Genomic DNA, 25,856 nt, shown 5'->3' on the forward strand with positions numbered 1-25,856 from the left:
GAAAATTTTTTTCTGAGAAACACGCATGGGTTTCTTTTGTAGCGTCGTGCTACAAGTCAGCTGGATATCAAGTTTCCCTTTTTACATAGATGTGTTCTTGTGCCCTTGTAAAGGATCCTGCCAACGGCATCTAACAGCGGATGCTATAGGCCTCTCATTGTATCATATTGTCACGTGGTAGTGACGTTAAAGAACACAGTAGCAATACTGCGAAAGACAAAACTAGCTTTTATTGGGCGAACCTGTGCCCGCAAAAACAGGCTACACTTAAAGCACAACGATAGCGGCGAACACAGTCGGCGATCGTCGAAAATCTGATCAGCGGGTCAAGCGCGTCGCCTTTTATACATCAGTCGTCGAATGTTCCAGAGTAATCGCTGGGACCCGCATGCCTTCCACGAAGTTCTACGCCATTCGCGTCGCGCATACATGCAATCAGATTGCACAAAGTTCGGCGACAACAGATAGCGGATGGAACCATCGATATCATTCCAGAAACTTCCGACACATGCAAGCGCGTCTGCGCTGTGCGATAACATTTGTTAGGTAGTGAAACCTGTCGCCCGATAAAGACAAGTACACGTGTCAATATTTCATCATTCCTTATCCTCCTCTACTTCTCTCTACTTCTCTTTGACCTAATGTGGAATAGCAGGTCAGAGTCATGCTCATCCGGTCAACGTCGGCGCTATTTTCCCAATATTAAACTGTGTGCTCTCTCTTTCTTTTTTGTTCTATTAAGCTCATGGCAAATCGGAATGCCCACAAATAAGCTGATATGCCAAAAAAAAAGGGAACGTGCATAAAAAATATCTAAGGAAGCCAAAGAGGCAGTGGACAACTTCATTCCCTGCGTGGGTTAACGACTTACTTGTCACGGGGTCAACATGAAGCTCGTAAAAGCGCGGACGTGAAGCTCAGAGTAACAACCCGGAAGATGGCCGGTAGCAATTCGTAGCACTTCTCCACTGCTCGGTCAATGCGGCGCACGCAAAGAATGAGCAAAGCGACAGGGCACAGGTCCTCGGTGGGCAAGGCCACCTCGAAGTAGGATGGTCACACAAGATTAGACGTCAGTTCTGTAAGCGCTGGATTTTCTTTCGCTTCACGCACTCGTCCACGGAACTTTAAAGCTTTTAGGTAAAGTGAAAGAAAGTAATCAAAGGGCGGGTAACAATAAGCTGAAATATTATATTAGGCTTAACATGCCAGTACCACAGCCATCTGCATGCGGACATTTTGATTAGAGACAATTCGATCGTAAGGATCCAATTGTCCCGAGAGAGGAAAAATATTTTCATGTGAGAGAATGAGAGAAGTCGGCCGGGGGAACGTTGCTTATTGCCTGCTACTCTGCGTAGGGGAAATGGTGAAGGGGAAGGAAAAGGTGATAGAGGGGGGAGGGGATGATGATGATAGTGTGCAATTAACTATGTACACGTGCGATGCGCGCACGTGTTGGGCGCGCGCACGTCACCCACGTCGCAATGCCAGGCGTCTGTCACGTAGGTCTGAGAGCCTCGGGCTGGAGACACTCTGAGTTACAAATGTCAAGAGAGCTCTTGTTGCTCGCTGTGCACTTTGACTGCTGTTCCATGGCTCTAAGATCTTCAACTCCGAAAAGGGTATGCCGTCCAAACCAGAAGTGTGGCGTTAAGTGTGTCTCGTTCTGTGTGGTAACCAGGGCAGTCACAGAGGATGTGTGAGGTTGTCTCTGGTGTGTGACATTCCTGACAATTGGGGTCATATTGTAGGAATATCTTATGAAGATAACGCCGTGCAAACGCTACCCAGCGCCTCCGTATGTGTAGTGAAGCCGTACAGCTTCGCTATAAGTTGTCGCTAGAGCGTCAAGTGAATGTGTGTACAGAGTGACGGGAATTGGACAGAAAAACTGTCAGAGAGACGTATGAACAAAGGCACTGCAATGACGTAAAAATAGATGCTGCAAGAAGTCTCCGTTGTATTCTGAAAAGTAATTTTATCGTTTACAAGAAATAAATCATATAGATTATTTTTTTAGATTTGGATTAGCAGCGAAAAAAAAAAGCCGGGTGCGAAATTCCACAGAAGGCTAAACAAGATTAAGTTTGAAGATCATTCATTTTCTTGATTGTAATTAGAACAAATACATCACTAAAATACGTTACTGGGAAGAAACTGGTTGTGAGTGAATACAGTTTCTAGTAGCGCCTCCACAGGGAAGCTCATCGCTCCTGAGAAGAAAGAAGTTCACATCGAATTGTGGATTTTTACCCGTTCATGTTGCGGAAACAAAGAAGGGACTAAGATTTATGCCTGAGAAAGTTACAGGCCAGGCTATCAATAATGATTCAAGTCAAACAAGAAAATAAGCAAGAACAAGAACAAGCGATGGCAGTCGTAAGCTGGACTGTAAGACCGCTGTGGGCAGATCGCACGCAGCTGATGGCAATAAACAAACAGGTTATGCGCAAACGCGCGAGCAATTTAATAGCGCCGAGAGCGAGCTCCAGGAGCAGCCGGGCCGAGACGGCTCAGACGATGAAAATTCCAAGGGGTAAGAACCGGCGACCAAGCAGCTAGCATATAGGAAGGCAAGGTGCTTGACAGCAGCCTGCCAGGCCAGCTGCGTAAACACCTTTGACAGGCAAGTGAAAAAGCACAAACTTGTGGAAGAAGAGCCCCGAACAGTCTTTTGACAGAAGCGAAGGAACGTGGCGGCGGCAGGAACAAGGAAAGTCAACACAGGGCCACTGACAAGCTGCCACTCCCCCCGCCAGGTTCCTGTCTGGACCCAGTGCTGGCCTTAACCAGGCAGCGGCTGTTCGTGAGAAACAAATCAGGCAAAGAAGAGGAGCCTCAACATACCACAACATGCTATCATTTCTTGAGCGGAAAACAGCAAGATCTGGTAAAGGTAGGCACCTCAATTAAATAGAAAAGAAGCCCAGGAGAACTCTGCTTGATTCTCATAACAGGACTCTTACATTGGATGGGTGGAAACGAAAGGAAGGGCCGTAGCTGCAGTCACGCTGGGATGAGCGAAAGGGAGACGTAGGGTGAGAGAGCGAGAAGGAGAGACAGCTGGAGGCAGGAAAACGAAGCTTAGCACGAGTGCGCGATCGCACGCGCGGGTAGAAAGGAAAATAAGAAGATGAGAAAAGCTGGCGCCGGTCTACCTGTAAGCCGAGAAGGAAAGTCACGTGGACAGACCCCGCCTCCCCGTATAAAAACGTAGGCCGCGCTCTCCGCTTGAGGTCACTCGGAAAACGGGTTTGGCGAGAGTGGTCCCCCAGTGCGGAACCGACCATCGTCGTCGTCGTCGTCGTACTCCGCGGATGTGTGGTGTGTGCCAGCTTCGAGTCGGCCCCCACCAGCGAGCTCGGACCGCCTGACCGTCGGATTTTGCGTGCGCGCACACGAAACGAAAGCCGCTGGAGGAGACCGCTGTGCTTACGCTCTTCGCCGCAGAGAGTCCGATACCTCTCGACGACAACGCCTGGTCGAACGCGTCTGAAGAACGAAGCCTGCCGTGTCGGCGCCGACTGACGTCGCCCACCACCTCTAGGTGAGTGAAAGTTCCTTTCGCGCCTGCGCGGAGTGGCAGCGGCGGCTTGCTTGCAGAGCGGCTCTATCCTGACCACGCGTTCCTCAATGCGCTAGTGATCTGCCTGCGCGGGGAGTATGATTCAGCATTCCCAACGGCATCCTCGAGCCTTCGGGCCGGGAGATGCGGCAGCCGCTCACTGCGAGCGCTGCGTCCCAGATTTCCTCTAAGGTTGCGAGAGAGCCTTGCGGGCGCTGCTTAGCGTGGGACTGGCTTCCAGCGGGCGGACGCCCAGAGGGTCGCGGAAGGACCCGATGGTACGGTTGATTCCGCTTCTCGCCGCGAATCGTGTTGTGCCACTTTCGGATGAGGGAAGCGATCTTTTTTTCTTTTTCTCATACTTTTGGATCGCGATCAGTGCAGATGCTGCTCCAAACTTCATTGAAATTCATCTCTACCACGCGGTAGATAGCGGTGTCACCCCACACCCCGGCGAGAAACAGACGTTCACTGATAACCCGCACGTCTACCAGTCGCGTGTAACAAACAGCGTGCGACCTATTGGGCCTTGCACCAAACACGCTTTTGCACTGACCCGTTGCACTTTCCCAGCAGCACGTGGGCTTGTAGTCTCTGTAGTGCATCACGTTGCCACGGGCGCTTCGACGAGGATTACGCAGCAAGTGACAGCAGAGCGCCCTATGCACGTCGCGTCATCAAATGATTGCGATACTCGAAGCGCGTGCTTTCGTGTGGCGCTGCCAATAAACAGTTACGGAACTAACAGCAGTGATCAGATCACGATGCAGGTAGGCTTATATGACTTCACGCGTTGTTGGTCGAGGGTTCGAAGGGCAGAATCACGCTGCCTCCAGGGAGCGCTTGAACTGCCTCTGCGTCAACTTTCTCCACATTGCCATCCCTATGTCGTGTCTCTCAATTGGCTCTGGTAGACCAGTAAGTCCAATTAATTGCATAAAGTGACGTTTTCAGCAGTGATAAGCCCTTGTGAATTTATTTTGTTGGTTGGTAGATTAAACTTTCAAGGATCGCTGCAACAAGCATTTTTCACACCACTGTTAAGACCATGTCACTGAGAAGCTGTGTTATTTTGCAAGGCTCTCGTGTTTTTTGCTGAAGTTACTGAAATTGCCGAAAATTTGCGGAAATATGCGTTTTCTTTCAAGATGCTTGCATTGCAACGGCTCTGCTTTCTGGCAACAATAGCTCCATGTTTTCTGTTGAGTCTCGTCGAGTTCCCTAAAACCAGTATCAATTCTCAACTTTCACACCAATCCGTATCCTTTAAACATGCCAGTAAAATACACATTTAATTCCACAAAGGCATACCCTCCCCCACCCTTCATAGCATAGCGGCGCGTCCTAAGCTAAGTAATACTTACCTGTCGATTACTTCGTTTACAGGTGTTGCCGCACGGCATGCGGGCAAAATAAAAATAAAGGGTACTAATCATCTGTATGCAGGAACCTAAGTGCTTTTAAAAAGTTGGACTAGACAACCGTAGGTCCACTTAGAGAACTTCGACGATCAAGGCGAATCCTTTTCTTTGATGACTTCTCATTAACTATAAATTACTCATATTCCTTTTACACACCAGTAACGGGCAACTCATTACTGACATATTAAAGCAGTAAGTGGAGAATTTTATGGGATTCTGTAAGGCCAAAAGAGTCAGAAACAGCACTCTTGCAGCAGATGAAGTTTAGGATGCACGCTGGAGTAGAGCACGGCTAACGCGAGCTCCTTGAAGTTGCTTTATCGTGGTTTCCTTTTTGCGTGAGTAAGTACATTTGTCTGTCCCGTGAGGAGAGTGCAGGAAGCTATTGACGCATAGGTCAGGCTTGGCTAATTGTCGTCAATAGCCGGTCGGTGCAAGGGAAATTACGGTGAAGTGCAAGAGAGAGGTGCAGTTTGTCCCTTTGGCCCCGGAAAAAGCTAGTAGCGTTTAACGTTTAAGCAAGTGTTGCTTTGTCTTTAGGCCGGGAACTAGAAAAGAAAATGGCGTCTCCCTCATTTCTATCAGTGAACAAATAAATGAAACTAAAGAATAAATCGCTTCCACGCAAAAGAAGAAATGCCTGCCAGCAACTGTCACGTATGGGAACGTTTCTGGAGGCAATCAAGACAGCTGAAGTTGGCATCCCGCATTGTTCCCGAACATAAGGTTCAAAGAATTCTCACAGCAGTGCTCGGGCTTTTCTTTTCTCTTCTGACAAACAAAGGCACGCACGCTAACGTTGGCACAGAGCGAGTTTTCATGTGTCAATACTATTGGGTATTTTTACACTTTAAGAGTAGTCATTCACTATCGTTAAGGCAACCATAGGGAACGTGGGCGTGCAGAGCCTTTTGCGTTAAATTAGAGTAACATGTGACTTCAATGCGTGGCAATTCAGTACAGTTACATTGCCTGAACAAAAAGTATATGTCAAATTGCGTAGCAACTTTTGGACTTCTATACAGTCAGCTCCCGAAGTTCGCTATAAAAAGCCTTCGCCAAAAAAAAAGCGCCAGAAAGATATCGAGCTGGCTTTTCTGACCTGTGCAACAATGACTGCAGAATTTAGCTTGTCAGATTAATGCAGCATTAAAGAGCGTTGCCTGCAGACTGTTTGGGCGCGCAATCACAAAGAGCTGTTATGCATGAATTCTCCGTAAGAGCGAATTTCAGCCAATCCTATCGCTGGCCATATTAGTGAAGACAGTCGGCCAATGGCCAAGAGCGCTCACGAATAAGAGGCTTTGCGAATTCGGCTCCTCTTCCTGTTTCTCTTCTTTCTTGCAGTTTATTTATTTTAATTATTTTTTAAAGATATTGCAAGGGGCAGTTATTCTGGAGGATCGCAATACAAAAATGAACAGATATTTATTCATTAAGAACATTTGTGTTTAATGTTTCTCCGAACAAGGAAACAAAATCAAATAATTTTCTGTTGCTTTTTTCAACTTTCTTTCTACATGCTATACATTCATTCCTTGACACTACCGCCGTTCAGCAAATAATAATGAAACATTGATCCCTATTATATATAAGAATTGAAAGCCTAGTCATGAATTATGGACAGCTAAGGCAGAAAACGGAGACAGCGTATGTTTACTGCAGTAGACCGGTAAACACTCGTGTTTTGCACATTGTACATACATTGATTCAGACAAACGAAGTACACAGTAATTCTAAAAAAAGAAAATTTGAAATAACGTTACAAGCTCGAGAAGAAAGAACCACATAACAGAGATATTTGCATTCCTACGTAGCAGTCCAGTAAAAGCATATTAATGACTTGACACATCGATAAATCTGAAATGTTATCCAACTGGAATTTTCACAGCCCTTGACCAGTGAAACGCTTGTACGTTGAGGCGCGCCTAATTAGCCAACGTAGCCCAAGTTAGTCTTTTACTGAGCTGGTACCCGCAGGGCCTAGAGAGAAGTCATAAGGGAAAGGCAGGGAGGTTAACCAGGCTGAACCCGGCAGGCTACCCTGCACTGGCAACGGGGAAAGGGGATTGAAAGAGAAGGAAGAAAGTTCACAGTTTGCACTGCTACACACAGAAGCGTTCATCGCTGAGCCATTCACAGGTGGTCATCAGGCGGGTGCAGTTCAAGAAACGCACCAGCGCCTTTGTGGCCTTGCACATAGCAGACGCACGAGGCCACGGGCCCAGTATCTTCTCCTCTGCGACAAGACGGTCGTCTAAGTGCTCCAAAGCTGTACGAAGGGCACTCCTCTCATCTTCGTATGTGGGCCAGTCACGCAGGAGATGTTTGGTTGTTTCTTCGACACCGCATGTGCTGCGATTGGGACTCTCCGCCATTCCAATTAGGAATGAGTAGGCGTTTGGGAAAGAAACTCCTACTCGCAGGCGGCACAGAAATCTTTCTCCCCGTCGTCGGTTAGGGCGGCATAGGACCATGGCGGTAATCTGTAAGTGTCCACGTAGTGGACTGTTCCTTTCGTCTGCTGCTGAAGTGCTGATTGGCTGGACTGGGGTACCAGCGAGGAGGAGTTAGGTGCCCCCAGCCAGTCATCTTCTAGCTGGCACAGCTCCAGGCTATCGGTGGTGGCCGGAATGGACTGTCTACTAGGTGGACACTTACAGAATACCTGCCCCCCCCCCCGGTCCTACACCGCCCCCTGGCCTCTGAGTGTACCAGCTCAGTGAAAGACTAACTTGAGCTACGTTGGTGTGAGCTTTATTATGGTGGGTGAGCGTTACGCGACAATCCGTGCGGTAAGGTCTATAAATGAATTTTCTTTCCTAAAGATATACTGTACTTCATATAATTATACTTTTGGATTGCCGGGAATACGGGTGTTACCGTGAGCAGAGTCTCGGTAAGCCAGAAAAGGTGCAAGAACAAAAGAGAAGCTTGGAAGTTCCAGTATTAGCTCATCTCAGCGTTATGAAATTCTGGGAGCGCATGCTAGATACTACTTAGCAGTTTGTCGATAGAGTAATTGCATTGCGTTCCAAAATAACAAGTCACTCAGTCAAGGGAATTTTGAAGTCTTATTATGAGAAAAACCGCTCAAACGTATGGATTTGCTACGAAATTCTCGGCGTCATGCAGTCATACTGTTCCCGCGCTTCTGGCGCGAAATTCAAAAGGGGAAGTTCGCCCAACGTTTTCTCCGCTCGCTAGCAATCAATCTTTTCCCACCAAATGAATACGAATAGACTCGAAGTAGATTCCAATAGATTCGAGGAAATGAATCTACAGAACAACGTAAGTGGGTGCCGCACCTTAGCGTTAGTTTAAAAGAAATTGCAAATCAATTATTAAAGTATAGACCGTTTCATCGGGCGAGGAGGATAGGGCGCGCGGAGAGCCTTTCCTCCTCTCTGGCTTGGGCGATCCGGCGCGGCGCTGCTTGAAAGTATTGCTGTCGCGTGCAGCGGAACGATTTCGAGATGTTTTAGATGGTACTTTGTGAAATTTACGCCATGTCCGTTCATATAAGGTCGTCAGGGAAGCCTTTCGGTGCATCGGTAACTACAGTAGGCGGAAATATCTCTTGGGGGCGCAAAAATGTAACGCGTTTTATCAACCGCGGTGTACGCACATTATCAGTCACGGTGTGTGTATGTGTTGTGAACTATTTTGCTTATATCGGTTTTAAATTCAACAAAGAAAACCGGTGACTGTATTAGCAGCATGAAATGGTAAATCTGCTCAATATCTGATCGCTTGGCGTAGGGAGTAAAACAAAGCATAAGAGCGAATGCTAGTGCACGGCCAAGCTAAGGCAACCACGAAACATTTAAGCGGCAGGAGCTATCAAATATTTGTGATGCACCGGCATCGTTCTCGCGCATTTCAAGTCTAGTAGGCTTCAAATTACCACATGTCTACGCTGGCCTTCCTGCATGAGGCCGATGGCGCTGCTCAACACAGCGATAACTGCGGTTGGTGAACCAGCAAGGTACATATGTAAGCTGTGCGCTTCGGCATTGCCTTTTTGGCTTGCATACAGCCATAATATATGAGAGATCTCATAAAAAGAATGCGATGCCCATTTTTGAGGACAAAATTTCCGTAATACGTGTGAGTGCGTCGCAGAGAACGGAACGAACACAACCGAAAAAAAAAATCGGTTATCATTCTCCTTCTCGAAAAAGCAAGAGAAAACGGGCTAACGCCTCAATAGGGCCTCGCATAGTCACGCTGCACAACGTTTATAAATATATAACCGCTGATGCCGTATGCTTGGACCATGCAGTATATAGAACAAAGATATATGTAATCCAGCACCTACCACTGCTTAGGACGCTCGCGCAGTTCGTAAACAGTCCCTTTGCTGGACAAGCTTAATTCAGACTGTAAGGTATGCTGCTATTACTTACCAAAACTATTTTATTCAGGGGCAGAAACCTCATCCATCGAACCAAGTAGTCACGCAATGTAACTTGCAGCGAACAGTTTGAACGCTTGTCAAAGTATAACATCACAGCTCCTATCGTAGCAGAACGGTACCCACGCTCACGCTGTTACGATCGTCGCGTATGTTTCATGGCTCCTAAACCGCAGCTTAGAAATAGAGGCTAATACTGCAATACGATCACATTAGTGATTGGAACATTCAGAAATGCACAATTGATCTCCGAGGCTGATTGTAGACTCGAATACGCGCGCACACATCGCGCTGCGTGTTCCGTGCACCTCAACGCCAGCAGAAATTCCGGCCATGACGCCTTAAGCCACTTCAGCACGTCTCACAAAACCGTTTACCACGTAGAATATGCACGTTATACTAAACAGACCGCACGACCGCGAAAACAAACGCCAGAACCTACTGCCGAGCGTATATCTGCCACGCAAAAGACCGCTTTCACCCAAGCCAGTATGGCGCTGCTCATAGGCGGCGCCACTGCGCTCACAACATGGCGGCGCCTACGAAAAAACGGTCTATATACAGGCACCTGTCAAAATTCGTCTCTTACATCCAGCACAACAAGTAAGCCCAGTAAATAACAAAAGGGAAGGAAGGAAGGAAAGGGAAAAGCAGAAGGCAGGGAGGTTAATCAGAATAACGTCCGGTTGGCTACCCTACACCGAAGAATGGGAAAGGGGAAAACAAACATGACAGGGAGAGAGAGGAGGGAAGGAAAGAAGGAAATTAGCGGTGAGTTCGCTGACGCGTGTGGTCTAATAGAAATTGCATTAGTAGTCACAGACGTTCGCACAAGCCCGTCGTCCTCAAGAAGCACACAAGCGCCTTCACCGCTTTATGGGCCGACGAGCAATGGGGGCGGTGTTCCAGCAGTACCTGCACAAAAAGCGGCCGATTGTCCAGTTTTTGGAGAGCGTTGGCAAGTTCTTGTCTTTCTGGGGCATATCGTGGACAGTGGCACAGCAGGTGGTCGATATTTTCTGCGATGCCGCAGACCTCGCATGCTGCACTGTCGGTCACTCCAATTAATGTACAGTATGTATGCCTTTGTGAAGGCAACTCCTAACCAAAGGCGACAGAGAAGCGTAGCTACACGTCGAGGAAGTCCGAATGGAGGTCGGAGTTGCAGTGCGGGGTTTAATCGATGCAGTCGTGTAAGTCTTAAGTTTGACGAGTTTCACTCAGTCAGTAAGAGACTGCGTGCCAGGTGTCGAAGCTGCCTTGCGGTGTCTATCCTCGAAAGCGGAATTGGAACGCTCTGCTCATCTTGATGTGATGTGCGAGCAGCGTTATCGGCGGAATCTTTGCCAAACAAAGAGGGAAAAGAATGGAAAAGTATCCGCGCGTCCTAAGTGAGCATCTTTTACGTTTCGGCGCTTTGGTGAATCCTTACTTTCACGATGAACGAAACTCGTGGCATCGGTGCGAATAATGTCTTCACTCTGAAAGCTGTGCACGTTGAGCACCGAACAGCACAGTTCACGCTGCACATACACGCCGTGTACGGTGCATCGCTCTTGTTTTCACATATAGGGACTCCGTGGGTTTCGAGCTTGTAGATTATTCAAGAAGCGAAGTAAATGTGCTCACGAGGCCAAATATATTCATCTAATGAACTTTCTACCGCTGGCCTTCGCTTTTCACAACTCAAATGCAAGCTAGCTCCTTTTGTTTTCAAAAGGAGGGGAGGAAATATTGCTAAATCAGTTGACGAGCCGAAACAAGCGCCGCATGTCTTCTCATTGGCACCAAAGAAACCATAAAAAATTTGTTCAAGGTAGCCATGGACATGGACAAATAATCGTATAGCCATTTCAATGAAAGCCAAAATAAGCACCTCGGCGTCCCAACGAACTCAAAGTGCAAAATTCTGAGTTATCAATTCGGCAATAAATCATGCAAGACATAACTTGAGCTTTATATTTATTTTCTTCTTATGATCTTTAGCAGCGTGAACCTTAAAAAAAACAAGAAAATAAGTCTAAGTACAAGGCCTATGAAGTTCAATATAATATAAGGACGGACAAGAGGAAAAAAGCCGAAGACAATATTTCGCTCCTGAACTCGAAGATTCAGCTTCGAAACACAAGCATCTGTTAGGCAATTAATGTGGAACGTTCGATCGTGAGGTTATAAGTGCCTTATGTCCTCTACGTATCTTCATCTGTATATCAGTCTCTGACTGCGTAAGTACATTTGTACGCGTAGTCTGCTTAGTCTTGCACCTTGGATATGTTGAACTCTCGTTTTTCGTTTCTTGTCAAGTTCGTTGCTTCGCCTTTGTCTTGCTGTTGAAATATTGCTCTATTCGAAACTGGTACTTTTGACTGCTCGCACTCAGCAGTGTTCCTGTATTGATGTTGTAATATTTTCCTATTTACCAGTCGCTGAATCAGGCTGATTGAGCGTAAAGTTAGCCGAGCTTTTGACGTGTGGATATGTACCACTGTAAACGTCTCAAACACCAGCAAATGCTCCCACGCAACCCCGCCTACTTACTCTTTTTACCTTATTACGTATTAATTAATTAAATAAATAAATAAATAAATAAATATGACGACATTTTCGTCAAGGAAATTCACTTTATATGTGGCGTAGCTGAGGCGCAGTAAGTAAAAATAACTCATAATTTGTTTCTACGCGTAGCGTTTTCGAAGGAAAACGTAAACAATGCATTTAACATAAATTAACGGCACAATGACTGCTTTGTTTTTTACAAGAACCAATTAGGACGCCAAACATTCACGGATTTTCCAAAACGTCCTTCAAGTGAAACTAAATAGAAACGCTAAATCAAGCTAGACTGATAAAGTCTGCTTTCAGAACTCTGGTTCTGTAATTTTACTGCAATAAATTGATTATTAAACAGAAAAATAGTAATCAAAATTGAATTTTTGAAATGTCGCGCCGGTACCCCAGCGCTGGTAAATCATTCTGACGCCACTTATTTCGAAGTATCTTTTTCGTATTCGGGTCAAGTTCAAAATCTGGTTCTTTTTTTTTTAAGGAAAGAAGGTGTTTTTATCAACAAAATATTAATTAGATCCGAGCAGGCGCCGTCGAAACTCGTGTGACGCCATGCTGAGTTGGTGCGGCGACTTCAAGGCGGAGTCGCCACCATTCTTTCACATTTGCATCGTTTCGAGCTTATCAAGCCTCTCCTGACCGCAGGGTAGCTTTTGTCTGTCTTTTTTAACTAGAAAGGCAATTTAGTCATACAGCTAAAATCATTTTTGCGTTATTGCGTCCTTTACCAGAGTTATCAAAATATTCTGGCTCTTATAGTCCGTCGCTCCAGCCTATGCTAAAAAAGAGGCAGCATTACGACCACGTTTCGTGCCCTTGACAGTACAGGCAAGCGTTACCACGGGCATGCTTTCTCAATGACAAAAAAAAAAAAAGAAGAATATTGCTGATTGAGTAGACGCGAACCAGCAGTATTTGAGAACAAGGCAAATACAAACACCCAGGATTATCTTAACCAGCATTATATTAGAAGCAAACGGGCCAACTTGAGTTCTGTCAGGTTCCATGTGAAGTGTAGAATCATAATTAACGTTTCGCTTTAATAATAATAATAATAATAATAATAATAATAATAATAATAATAATAATATAGGTAAGCGTAAAGGAATCCCATCCGCGTGAAGTGTGCTGCGTATTAAAATGCGGCCGCCAGTGCGGGGCTCTTCGCGCGTGCAATACAAGACAGCGATACAAGGCGGGCTATAAATAATTGCTTACTACACGTTGAAGTCTTCAGCCAGTGACGAGCACAGGACAACCTTGATCTTTTTGTTGTTCCTATCGCCTACCAGACGAACGATGGGCTGCGTTCCATTTTGTGACGGCGTCGTTCTATCCTTTTTCTTTTCAAGAATTCACTGCGCGAAACTGAAAAATATGACCTTGACGCACGCGTTAGTGTTTCCGAGCAGTCGTCGCTTTTAGTCGTTATACCGGTTGCTGCACGCCAGTGCGATTTCGTATTCCTGTCCACACGACGACCTGCAGACGTTCAGCTGACGGCCTCGCTGCTTTTACGGTTTTTCCTGAATAATTCGTTTCCCCCGTAAAGCGCCAACATCGAACCGCTTAGCTGCCTTGACTGCCGTCTTGAGGAAAGAAGACCACTATGTTGTCTCTCGTGCGCATCAGTCAGCCTCGTAAATGGACGGCAACATTCAAAAGTTCGACAGTTCGACACTGCGCATGACATCCTAGCGGCAAGTTTGTGTAGTGCCTGTTTATGTCGCATGGATGTCATGTACTTCCAGTGAGAAGAACCGAGCTCTAAGAGGCATGGAAAGATTATGTGGAATCACAGATGTTTGATGACAGCGCTTAGATTTGCTCACCATCAGTGCCCGCCCCACTTAATAAACAAATGAGCTCCGCAGGACTCCACAAAGTAAAGAAAGTGTCATGGAGCGAAGAGCCCTCAAAACGAAAAGATTCGCAGTGGTGGTACCGCGTTCGATACCCAGACTGGTACGAATATTTTCTCCAACTGTGAAGCATTTCTTTTTTCTGTTGAATCTGTACTATTTTTTCTCTTTCTACCTTGACGTGGATGCCAAATTTGCTCTTGCATAAAATGGGTATAGAGGTTCTTATTTGCCTCATTTACCAACGTATTACATGCGCGGTCACTTGTTCTAATTACTTAAAAGTAGTACCTTCCTGCGCACATCGAACACAAACTTCGAATCCGACGACAAGGATGAAATCAAAATTTACTGGAAGGGAAAACCGCAATGATGAGTCATGCTCAACTTTTCTCTACAGAATTTGGCAACCAGGTAACCTCTATAACAAATATAATAAATTGAGAGAAATTATCGTACTTACAAGAATCTCTAAGTGACAACGACCAACTTAGCGCTAGGCGTGCCCCTGCCTCCTCTTTTCTCTTCGTTTATTATGTGCCACCTGTGCACATTAGTACCTACTCGCCCGGACTTCTGCGCCTGTGACAGAAATTACATTTCACGTTGTTTGCCGCTCGAAGTAGAGATTCATGTGCACTTATAGGTAGAAAGAAACATGAGGAATTTGCCCCGGATTACGCTCTTGTATTCACATTTCCTTAGAGTGCATGCGTATAACAAAAAGCTCGTCCGGTGCGGTGGGCATCCCAGCAATATCCGTGTTGATCGAGTCCAAGTTTTCGCATACCACAACATCAATGGGATGGAAACATAGTGCTCTCAGACGCGCTTTTGGCTACATCACTCGAGCCTCATCAGCCACCTGACCGGTGGTCCATATTTTGTGATTCTAAGGCGCCCCTCAAAACTCCGCAGTCAGGATTGAGTCACGGCACTAGTGAACAGCTCGTATCTGAAGTCAGATAATCTTACCTGCGAGCTGGTGATATGGGACGATCAATCACATTGACGTGGCTACCGCGCCATACAGCGGCGTCATCGGCAACAAAAGAGGCGACGAAGCAGCGCGCTCCGCCCACGGACAAGTCCAGCATGTGCCATTGTCAAGTCCTCGTGCAGTGCGGCGACTTTGCCTACTTGCTCGTCGATGCAATTCAGCGGAATCAGGCAACTGCGCTCCCTCGACCCTTCATGGCGCCTTCGATCACCGCCTGGTCTGCTTCGACGCGACGCCACTTACTGCGTCGCGCTTTTTCGAGCGCCTAACGTTATCGCGTCTGCATGATGCGCAGTACCTCGTGCAACCTTTGTGATTGCGACGAGGTCAGACGTAGTAGATATCCCTATTTATTGTCCTTCTTTTCATAATGAAAGACATAATTTGTGCACAGCTTCAAGACGAATTGCTTAAAGAGTGTTCACGGAAGAAAGAAAATTGCCTTGATTGAACACGGTTAAACGAAGTTTTTCGAGCGATAGCTCAGTTTTGCTTGCTTTAGCAAAGGACGAGACCGTTGGTTTGCAGAGCTTTAACTTTTTGTAGCAGCAACTACCGTATCTACAATTGCACCACAAGACAACACACGCACGTTGCACGTCGCCGTCGGTGCGAACGCGCAGTGAAGGATGGATGGATGGATGCCATGAGCGTCCCCTTCGGAACGGGGTGGTGGGTTGCGCCACTAAGCTCTTGTTATTATATTGCCTAGTGTCCTACCTATGTTGAATAAGAAGAAATAACCCGCGAATAATTCCCATAACCAAACTTTCTCAACTCCTTTTGGGAACCTTGTTCTAGTGCGCCTCCGTTGTTTGTCGTTTACCTACTTTTCTTCCACCACTGTCCCAATCGCCTCTTACTAATATCTATAGCGGACATGTTTACTTTGCCCCTGCTCTCGCTGAACTCAAGGGATTCAAGGAGGCCAGTGGTGCTTAAATCGACCGCTGGGCAGATATCTTCGCATACTAATATTGAATGGATGGATGTTATGAGCGTCCCCTTTGGAACGGGGCGGTGGGTTGCTCCACCAAGCTCTTGTTATTTTATTGCCTAATGTTCTACGAATGTAAAAAAAAAAATATTTAAAAAAACACGAACAATTCCCATAACCAAAGTTTCTGAACCCCTATTGAGAACTTTCTTTTTGTACGCCTCTGTTGTTTGTCGTTTCCCTACTTTTCTTCCACCAATCTTCCTTGGTGGAAGACTGGAAGCGAACTTGCACGCAGTCAGCGCCTCTGGCAGTAGAGGCATAAAAGGCTGACCTTGGCTGGGCTTGAAAGTCAGATTTACGGAACCAGGCGTCTTCTGGGTTTGTGCCTGTAGTAGTAAAGCTATCGCTCTAAAATATTAGGACCAGACACTCGACCTACAGATGAACAGACAGCAATCAGACCCTTTCTGCACTTTTTAAAAATGATGTCTCAGCAGCCGACTTTGTAAACGCGGTGAACGCCATTCTGTGTACGGCCATAACTTGTTATCTCATTCCTTTCTCCTTTCTTTTCCTTTCCACTTCCCCCTCCTAGTGTATAGGTCTGTAAACCGGGTGCAACCTGCATAACCTCCTTGCCTCTCCTTGTCGCTCTCTCTCTCTCTCTCTTCACATAGAACGCGAGCCGTACTTCATCATGCGGCATTTCATAAACGCTTGGTATTTAAGGGGTTAACCTTGAAATGTGTACTAGCCGCGTGCGTCAATTGGAGTGCTTAACTTCATTAGATGATTCGTTCGATCATAACACTAACACGGTGTAAAGTTACTACACCAGGCAGACCTCTCTCGTCATCTATCTCTCCGCCGTCAGGCTAATATGTAGTCTTCGGGTCACTGAGTATGGCTTCAGCATCCAGTGTTTTCTCATTTGGTCACGCAGCACCCATTTAGCACAATCTTAGAAACGGCGTGTAATTAATTAGCGACTGTTCGCAATAGAAGAGGCCTTTTTTTCACAGCGAAGCTGTATACCTCTACCCTCCAAGAAAATTTTCGTGTCGTAAGCAAAAAGCGGCGACGAGGGCCGGTTATGTGGGCCGTGGGCCGGTTCCGTCGTACGTGGGCCGTTTCCGGGGGTAGTGCAATACCTGACCGACCCGCGGCGGACGCGAAGAAGGCGTTAAGCACTCCCCATATGTGGGCCGATCCCGAAGATAGTGCGATGCCGGGCCGACCCGCGACGGAAGTGCAGGTCGCCATTTGGGTGCCCACATACGCAGCTTCGCTGGTCATCCTTCACAGAATGGAAGGTAACTGAGATTTTTTTTAAATGAACGGCAGAGAGCGCCTCCGTCGTACTTATATGAAAAATAGACGACGCAATGTAGTTCAAGACAGGCACAAACTTTTTCTGCAGTACACCCGCGTGTGCTAAAAAGGGTGCGCGATAATTTAAAAAAATAAAAACAGTGCTGTTCTAATAAAATGACTGCAGTGAAACCTTACAACCAACTCGACTTCTCAAAACAGCTTGGCCCAGCACAACCGCGCCGGGAGCAACATCAGCACAATGTGTAACAAGAAAAACCAGAAATAAGTCGCCAGAGGTACGCCAAAACATGGCAACGTCACAGACAAGCACAGACACAGCGATAAGGAGACTCACCAGTGCTGAAACGCTTGGTGTTTGCATCCTTTTGGCTGGATTCAACATGACCGCCAAACATTAGGGCAACAACTGAAAGCTTTAGAGCGTTTACGTAGCGGTCGCATGATGAAGCCAGCGATTCGTCTTGCAGAATAAACTGAGAAAAATCGATCGGGTAGATATTGCGCCCTGCTTCGGCCTCGAGCTCAAATTCAATGCGCCGGGAATGGCGCGGCTGTCCGATTGATCATATCGGACGCTATTCTGCATTCTAAGCGATCGGTTTCCCATGAAGGATATAGCAGGATGCGCGCAAGCTTTCGGCACTGGAATAACGTTATCACACTTGGCCCCGAAGGAAACGGCTGAATGGATGGTCTTGTTAGAGGCCGGTCGCCTTTACGAAACGCGGCCGCTTTAACGCATTGCTCCAATCGGCCGTCGCTGGAGTCGTGCCGAGTGCTTTGGAGGTGACGTATAGAAACAGGCGCCCGCACCTTATAATAAAGAAATGTGATCAGTTGTCATTATAGCAACCACAATCAAGCTTTCATGTCCTGCGGAGTTGACGGGTCAGGGCAGGCTAAAGGGCGCAGAGAAAAAAGGTTCCGGAACGGCGCTGGCTCGAAGGAGGAATAAGGGCGTCTCCGATAACAAATCGGGGGATGACGCAGAGCTCTGCGAGGCACTGCTTGTGTACGTCTTGTTGCCGAACAAGAATTGAGCCGGGTTACCGACGTCTGCATCCTGCCAGGGACTATCAAATGCCAAACGACCGTGAGCGTGAACAGAAGAAACAAAGGCAAGAGCTCGCAGGGGATTGCGCGCGGAATGAAGCGAATCATCACGTGTTCCATCACGTGCCATTCGCCGCGGGGCTTATTCCCGGCGGTTCGTACCCAGCCGCCAGCGGCACCTAGCGGTGATTGAGTGGCAGCGCCGTCGCCGAGGTCTTTTACCCTTTCGGCCGCCTGCTAGCATTCGCGGCAATTTTCTCTGGGACACCCTCGTGCTTGCCGTCCGCCATCACTCTTCTTCAGCGTTTTCACAGTGAGCACACCGCTCTGTCACGTGACCGCCCGTGGGCCTTCAATTCGCAGGATCTTCACATTCCTCCTCTCACAAGTACTATAACACTGTTTCAGAAGTCTGGTTTTCGACGTTGCAATTCAGCTAGCCAGCCCAGCAATCTGCCGCAGGCACTTAAAAACGTAATCAGCTCATCGTTGTGTGCTATCAGTATCTCTAAGCACCGTGGAGATTGGCGCGCTCCTCACAAGTGGTTGCATACCGTATGACAGACGCCCAAGCGAAGCTCACGCATCTGTCAACTTGTTGATAAAAGTGCACGCAAGGTTGTTGAGGCTGAAAGCAAACACAGAGCCGCAGAGAACGCATATCCTATTCAGCAAGCGGTTATGTCATAGAGAAGGATTGCAGTGCATAATACAAAACTTGGGACTGGCTCTAAGATGCTGTCCCAATCGCCCCGCACATGTTCATGGAAGTCCAAGTGCGTAGGCTTCACTTCGATTTCGCTCTGTAACGTTAATGCTTCTGAACAGCCAGCAGTGATGTCTCCTTGCAATGATAAAATAAGAGCAGCGCTTGAGTCGGGAGCGCACCCGGCGCTTTGTGTGTCTTTCTTCGTTTGCCATGTCTCTCGCACTCTTCTTATTTTAAGTCTGCTCAAGTCTCTACTCTTCATAACTCTTGCGATGATTTCACCGAAAGACTCTTGTTCATTACCAAGTATTTACCATTGGCGCAATTGATAAAACATTTTCTGTTAACAATATAATATTTTTCTTCGCTTAAGACTTTAATTACGGGAGTCGAAAATGATAAACGATGTGAAACCGCAACCCGGGCATTCATGGCGCGTCTGTTGAATGGATATCCTAATTGCATGGTAGGGAGCCTACCATGCCAGAACCAGAATTAAAAGAGGCTTCTGCGGTACATTTCCTTCATCAGGAATTCCTTTATTAAGGCCGAACCCTAGCCGAAACGCAACAAAACCAAAAAGTTCTTGTTTCGCGCGGGCTATCCTTCAAGCACGTATGTCGAGAAATCTGATGACGCACTCTTCCTCGCAGTGCAGCGAGGTTGGACTCGGTCGGCGGCAGGCCGCGTGATCGCTCCTGTCCGTCACAATATTTGATGTTGTCATTGAAATGCAGAAATGGTAGGGTATATCATTTTGATATTTATATACATAATCCTTTATTGTCGCCACTTTTTCGTGTCCGCTTGTTACATCGTTTAAGATTGTCGTGGTACGTCGTATACTATATACTGTAGAGATCTTAGCAGTGGCAGTATGTTCCGTGCAGCGACGTAGTGCGAGTGAAGATGCACAACTGCGACCGTGATAACGCGAAAACAGCAATGACGTCTGCAGTACACGCGACCAGTGCTTGTCTTATAAAAGGGCTCATCGCGTGTTCTTCGGTCATGTTGTGTATTTTCGCCGCTTTCGCTGTCATAAGTGCAGACCAAGCCGCCCAGTTCGCCACTTTGTTGGATTGGAGATAGTTCGCTAGAGCCCACAAGCAGTGGATATTTCCAGTGTAGCTATGGCAGCTCTTCCCTTGGAACATTTAGGTCAAGGAAGCGGCTCCTTCGCGTGTAGCGCGGGATTAAGTTTGCAAACGTCGCACTCACTTGAGAGGATAAGTGAGCCGGCCTCCTCGTTTCATTGCCGAGAAGCAGTAGAACTAGCATTAGCAGCACCCGTGTAGCTGGGCTTGGTGGATATTCGGTAAACATAAAGGAGCGCAACCAGGACTAAGAAAGAGGACAGCGGTCGGCTCTTTCTTGGTCCGTGTTCCTAGCTGCACTCCATTATATTTACTGAAGGCAGAGCTTGTTTACACGTTATCGGAATTTCAGCCTTCTGAAATGAATGTCTGCAAACTTTCGCTATATATGTATAAACCTACGAAAACACTAAACCAACTTATAATAAACTTACGTGCAGTAGCACAGATGTTTTTCGACACCGAATGATACAAACTTACGCATAGCCAACCCCTTCCGTTGGAAAGCGTATCGCATGGACTGCAGAAGGCACGTTCCTCGTCGCCCGCTGCAATCCCCTTCACTGAGCGCAGTGATCGTCATCAACCAGATCGCTGGAGCAGCACGGCCATCGGCGGGGCGCTGCATACACGACACGGCGACGCCGCGCCCTCAGCGCTCAAGGCGGCTTTGTTCTCATTCGATGCCGAATGCTTCTCGCTTCGAGCTAGCGCTCTAAACAAGAGAAAACAGCACCCTTAACGCAGTAAAAACGACTCAACTCGTACGCGTTTTATTTAGTTTTAATTACTGCGAACATTTGCCGTTGCCTGCGGCAGTTGTGTTGTTGGAGAGCGTTTATTATTCAAATGTGAGGAATGCTCATATTCCTTTCATGACACAGCCTATTTATTTCCTTTTTATGTTAACAATATATCCGACAGTACTAAGTATATTTGCGCGCTTCAACGTAAACCACCTTTAATGAGAAGCATGAGGCCCAACAATAGCCCAAACACACGCGCTTTGTCGTCTGCAAGCATATGCACTATTGGCATGCAGGCAACGAACAATTGCGCAAGAGTGTAACTGGCTCTCGCCCAGCATAAGCATAAGTGTGTTCACGTGAAGTCAAATTAACTTTAATACAAAAAATCAAATGAGCACGACTACAGACACGTGTGACTGTGGCGACGCGAGTTCGGATACACTTTTACAAAAGGAAGCTGACGAGCTTTCTTTCTTTTTTTCAAGGATAGGGCACGAGATTATTCCGTAATTAAATAAACAAAGGGCACGCGAAATCAGAAGTGGTGCAAATACAGTCAGGCGCGGTATCAGGCGGTTAATGAAGGGAAAAGAAAGAAAACAACCGAAGATCACTTACAAAAATTAATTCGAGTGTCAACACAGTTACAACACATTTCCGGTGAACTTAGGTGCGGTGTCGTCCAGTGTCGGCGCGTCAGTTTTACGTCCTGCGTTGCTGTAATGTCCGAGGTGTTTACCAAGGTGTATAACCAAGTAGCAAACGAATTTAAGCCGCGGCTACAGCGCGATCATTGCGTAGACTGAAATTCACGGGCCGACACTCGGTGAGGCCGGGCTGAATAAACGTTGCAAATACGTTACATATGGTTTTAACTATATTGGGCACCGGGTCACCCTTAACACGCATATGTTGACTGAAACCAAGTCATCGACCAATTTAATTTTTTTTTTATTCCGGCGACCTTGGGAAATGAAAATGATTCAAAGGAGTCGCCGATGGCGTCGCAGCCGCTCTTTGGGAGTGCCTGTATATTTAAACATAGAGCACTTCTTTCTCAAAAACGAAGAAGCAGAATATCCGGAAGAAGAGGAGGCAACGAAGTATCTCGGGATGTCGCGGCACACTTGAGACGCAATTTAGCGAAGACGTGAGCAGGATTTTGATGCGCTGGTAACGCTGCACAGCAATGTCACGGAAACGACTGCGGGCAAGCACACGTCGAACGGTACACCAATTTCATATGCTTCAACATGGTTTTCGGTCAGATTGCTTTACATTTATTGCCCTCACACAGCGTGGTATGCTGCTCATGAATATGCGAAATGACAACAAATGTATTCGTAGTGCTTTCACATCGGCATTAAGAATAAACTCCTATGAAAAAAAAAAATTAAGGTCATAACTCCCAACAGCGCATGAAGCATTGCGACGTGTGCACATTGACGGGGCGCAGCAATGAATAATGCTTATGGACGGGCGCACATAATCAAATGGCCTTGCCACACGCACGCACAATACACTAGCTTACGAAACGAAAACGAGTTCGCAAATCCAGTCCTTTAGCGAAAATGGCTTTGAGAAGCCTTTTTTTTTTGTGGGAGCCGGACAGCGATTGTGTGCGGAGCTCAACAATCTGACAGCTAGTGCACGAGTAAAGACAGCCACCGACGCCGGTCACTAACCTCGGCGTCCTTGGAACTTGCGAGGTTTAGGAGAACAGCCCAGCTCGTAATAGGAGCTGTCTCTTTCGCTGCATAAGTAAGCACGGCTCATTGCTGCAGCAGGAAACAGCGGGCGGCCGATCAGGCACGACCGCCGCTATCCATTTTCCCTGGCTGGCTTGGCACCGCGAGGCACGTCGCCCGTGGCGAATGCGCTGTCTCACTGTGGATGACCCAAGGCCAGAGAGAGGCTCAGGGCGACGGCGGGGGTCCTGCTCGCACTCTCCACATTAGTCCTAACAGCAAGCTCTACCGAAGCGGGTTGAGTCTGCGCAAGCAAAGAAAGCGGGATTCCGCGGAGCCTCCTTTGCGATGTGCCCCCTCCGGAAGGGCGGCCGTCCAGACGGGTTATTCCTCGGCGTGCTTCTGCTGTGGTTGCACCTCCCTCCCGCCGGCTCTAGTTTGCTTTTTTCCTCGTCGTTTGATCTTTTGGGCGGGTCAGGCTTTCTCCGTTCAACCGGAATCGAATAGGTTTGGTGTTCTTCGACAGGCACACCCTCGCCCAGACAGTAAGTCGGAAAACACGCAGTTCTTTGTAAGGTAAGGGTTTCTCTCTGAAGGAGCGAATAGTATTTGCCATACTTGCGAACTGAAGTCGTGAGTAACTGCTAAGCTCCGCTCGTGAACACCGGCAAGTCCTCACTTAGGTAGCTCTGCTGTTCAGACAGTAAAGAATGTGGTTTGTCATGAGAATCGTGTGAAATTCGCGACATGTGCAACTCGCCCGACCTCTTTTAACGGACGTCAACTACGACGACTGCCCTCGTACCCAGGAGAAAGGCGGCCGCCTAAGAGACTAAAGTTGACTTTCATAACACGCTCAAAGGCAAGAACAGCTCCTTCATATTTGGCAGAACTGTCCCTCACAGCTTAAAGAAGCTGAGGCCTGGATCAGACTGCGGTGATGTCGATACAAAAAGCTGTTTGACATGCCCACAGAGAGGACGGCAAGAGGAATGGATGAACGGGGTGCACACGTTAGGAGGAGAGGGTGGCCAGAGAACGGGCTCCAGCACTCAGTGAAAGGAAAGCAGAAGACGGCTAGACAGACACGCGGATGCTCACGTCTGTCTGGCATGCTCGCACTAGCGCCGGGGGCCACCAACAAGCGGGTCAAGGGCCCCGGCCGCCGGACGGCCGAAGCGCCGGCTTCCCACTGCGAGTGCTCGGACGCACGTCCAGCGGCTGTCTGTGTGCGGGAACTGAGCAGCAGGCTGCGACCAGACAGAGCCACCGCCGGCGACCCTACAGCCCGCCTGACATCCAGACGTCCGCTTGGGTGGCTGCCCTGCCGCGTGGTGTCGATGATGCGTCGCCGCCAACTCGCCGCCGAAAGTCTGGAATGCTACGGCCCCACCTAACGCAAACTTCGTGCGCAGGACGCACTCCACCGTTCGCCCACAGAAGGCCAGCGTGCGCGAGTGTACGGCGGGCGAGGCACGAAGTGCATGCCACGAGCGGCCGACGTCCGCATAGACGTGCGTAGAAAGTGCGCGCTGACATGCACTACGGCAGCGCCCTCTCGGGATGCGCCGCGATGCGTCTGCGCACGACTGGCGCGGCCGTCTGCACACCTGTCCGCTTAATTACTTGCGTTTCGCGGGGCGTGCGGTGTCTGTGCCACTGTGATGACGGGTTGGCGGCGCCCAGTACGCTGCGCCGAAGAAATAGAATGACGTGCTCTTCCTCACACTGTAGCGAGATTGGACTCGGCCGGCGGCATGCAGAATGTAACATAATCGCTCCTGTCTGTCATAACATTGTTACAACTAATCGCTGCAGGGCGTGGCCAAAGAGGCAGCGCCAATGAGGGGTCCCGGGCTGAACAAGCAGAGAGCCCACAAAGTGACCGAAGCGCACTCGAACTTAAGAGCTGCAGTTGCGCTCCTGGCGTGTCACTTCATATTTCTCTTGCGATTTGTGAACATATTTTCTTGCTAAATGTGTATCTCCATTCAAGCGCAAGAAGTTATAATAAAAGCGTCAATAAACTTGAGGCTGTGTTGGTACTGGATAGTGTTGTGCCTGGCGGCCCTTCAGAGCTGAGCTGGTGGGGGATGCCCCACCAGCGACATGCAGTTGTCACGGTTGATGTTCACGCCTCATCGTCCACTTCGCTTCAAGGCAGCAATGACGCCCTCCTGACCGTCACGAAGAGGCCACTAATCGTTGACAGGGTCACTCCAGGGGAAACCAACGGCGGGTTCACGTTTTTACCACGCGGTTGCCTCTCAGTGTGCCGCGGTGGAGGCCCGAGCATCACGGTGGAGGACCGTCAAGAAGAGGCCACTGATCGATGACAGGGTAATCTTCGAGGACTCCCGGGGAAAAGCGTCGACGGCAGCTGGTTGCCTCGTATTATGCCACGTTGGAGACTGGTGCGCCACGTTGGAGCACCACGAGCAGTACATAGAAGACATGAGTACCACGAGCAGCCCATAGAGGACATGAGCACCACGAGCAGCACAGTGGAGACCAGTGAGGGACAACAGATGTGGTGAACAGTTCGGCGTTTGCGGTTGGCCGGTGAATTCTCTCAGCAAGGGAAGGAGGGAGGAAAAGGGCATAAAAAGCGGAACCGGACGGCTGTGAAGGATGGACACCCGCGGACATACGGAGACCCTCGGACGTGCAAAGATGCTATCATAGTGTGCTCCGATAGTTGGAGCCGTGTTGTAAAACTGAACCATGTACTTTTTTTTGTAATCCTGTTTTCATTCTCTCCAACATCGCTCGGAACCCTCCTTTCTCCCGCCACCTGGCACGGCACCATCTATGGAACCTTCGTTGGCCGCACGGACCCCCGGTTTCACAATTGTCTCATTCGGTATTATGACGTCATTTTGTTCAACTTGTGGTCTACCTGCTTCGGAATCGCTGACACGTCACGACCTCCATCAGACTGCTGTCCCTCCAACGCCTCTTATATGCTTTGCTTGCTTGCCCACCTAACTTGCCTTGTGATTAAGGCAACAGGACGTGCCTCACGGTGATATTGTCGCTACGGATGGCAGTGAATGGGTGAGTTTCCGATTTCGTCTCGCGTTACCAACGTATTCGTCGCTGCGCTCATCTATATCACATCGGCATCTCAAGAAAGTTCATTTCTGCGGTCAAGTTCCACCTTCAGTACCGGTGCTTTCTATCTTGCCACCACTCGTGATTGTGGATGGGAATGGGCCTTCCTAAGGGGCACTACAACTAATGGACGACAGCGGTAGGTAAATTGATGCAGACACTCGGACTATTCTCCGTACACAAACAGACGGCGTAGGGGGCTCTCAAAGTCGGACTGGCATTACCGGTCCCGCCGGTTGCGCGCATACACATTTAAGTAACAAATGACAGGGAAAGAAGATTCACCCAGGGCGCGCCAGACACTAAGGAAAACAGAAGACTTCAGCACTCACATCGGC

The 25,856-nt window shown here is 48.1% G+C and overlaps 1 protein-coding gene across 2 annotated transcripts in view; it reads left to right on the plus strand.

Moving 5' to 3' along the window:
- The first annotated feature begins 3,249 nt into the window (after positions 1-3,249).
- LOC142583398 (cuticlin-1-like) overlaps positions 3,250-25,856 on the plus strand; it is a 140,580-nt gene continuing 117,973 nt past the window's right edge. For both annotated transcript variants that reach the window (XM_075693847.1, XM_075693849.1), the window contains exon 1: positions 3,250-3,550. The gene's annotated coding sequence lies outside the window, so the exon portion shown is untranslated. The remainder of the gene's footprint in view (positions 3,551-25,856) is intronic.

Source organism: Dermacentor variabilis, chromosome 5, assembly GCF_050947875.1.
Source record: "Dermacentor variabilis isolate Ectoservices chromosome 5, ASM5094787v1, whole genome shotgun sequence".
Taxonomy (NCBI): domain Eukaryota; kingdom Metazoa; phylum Arthropoda; class Arachnida; order Ixodida; family Ixodidae; genus Dermacentor; species Dermacentor variabilis.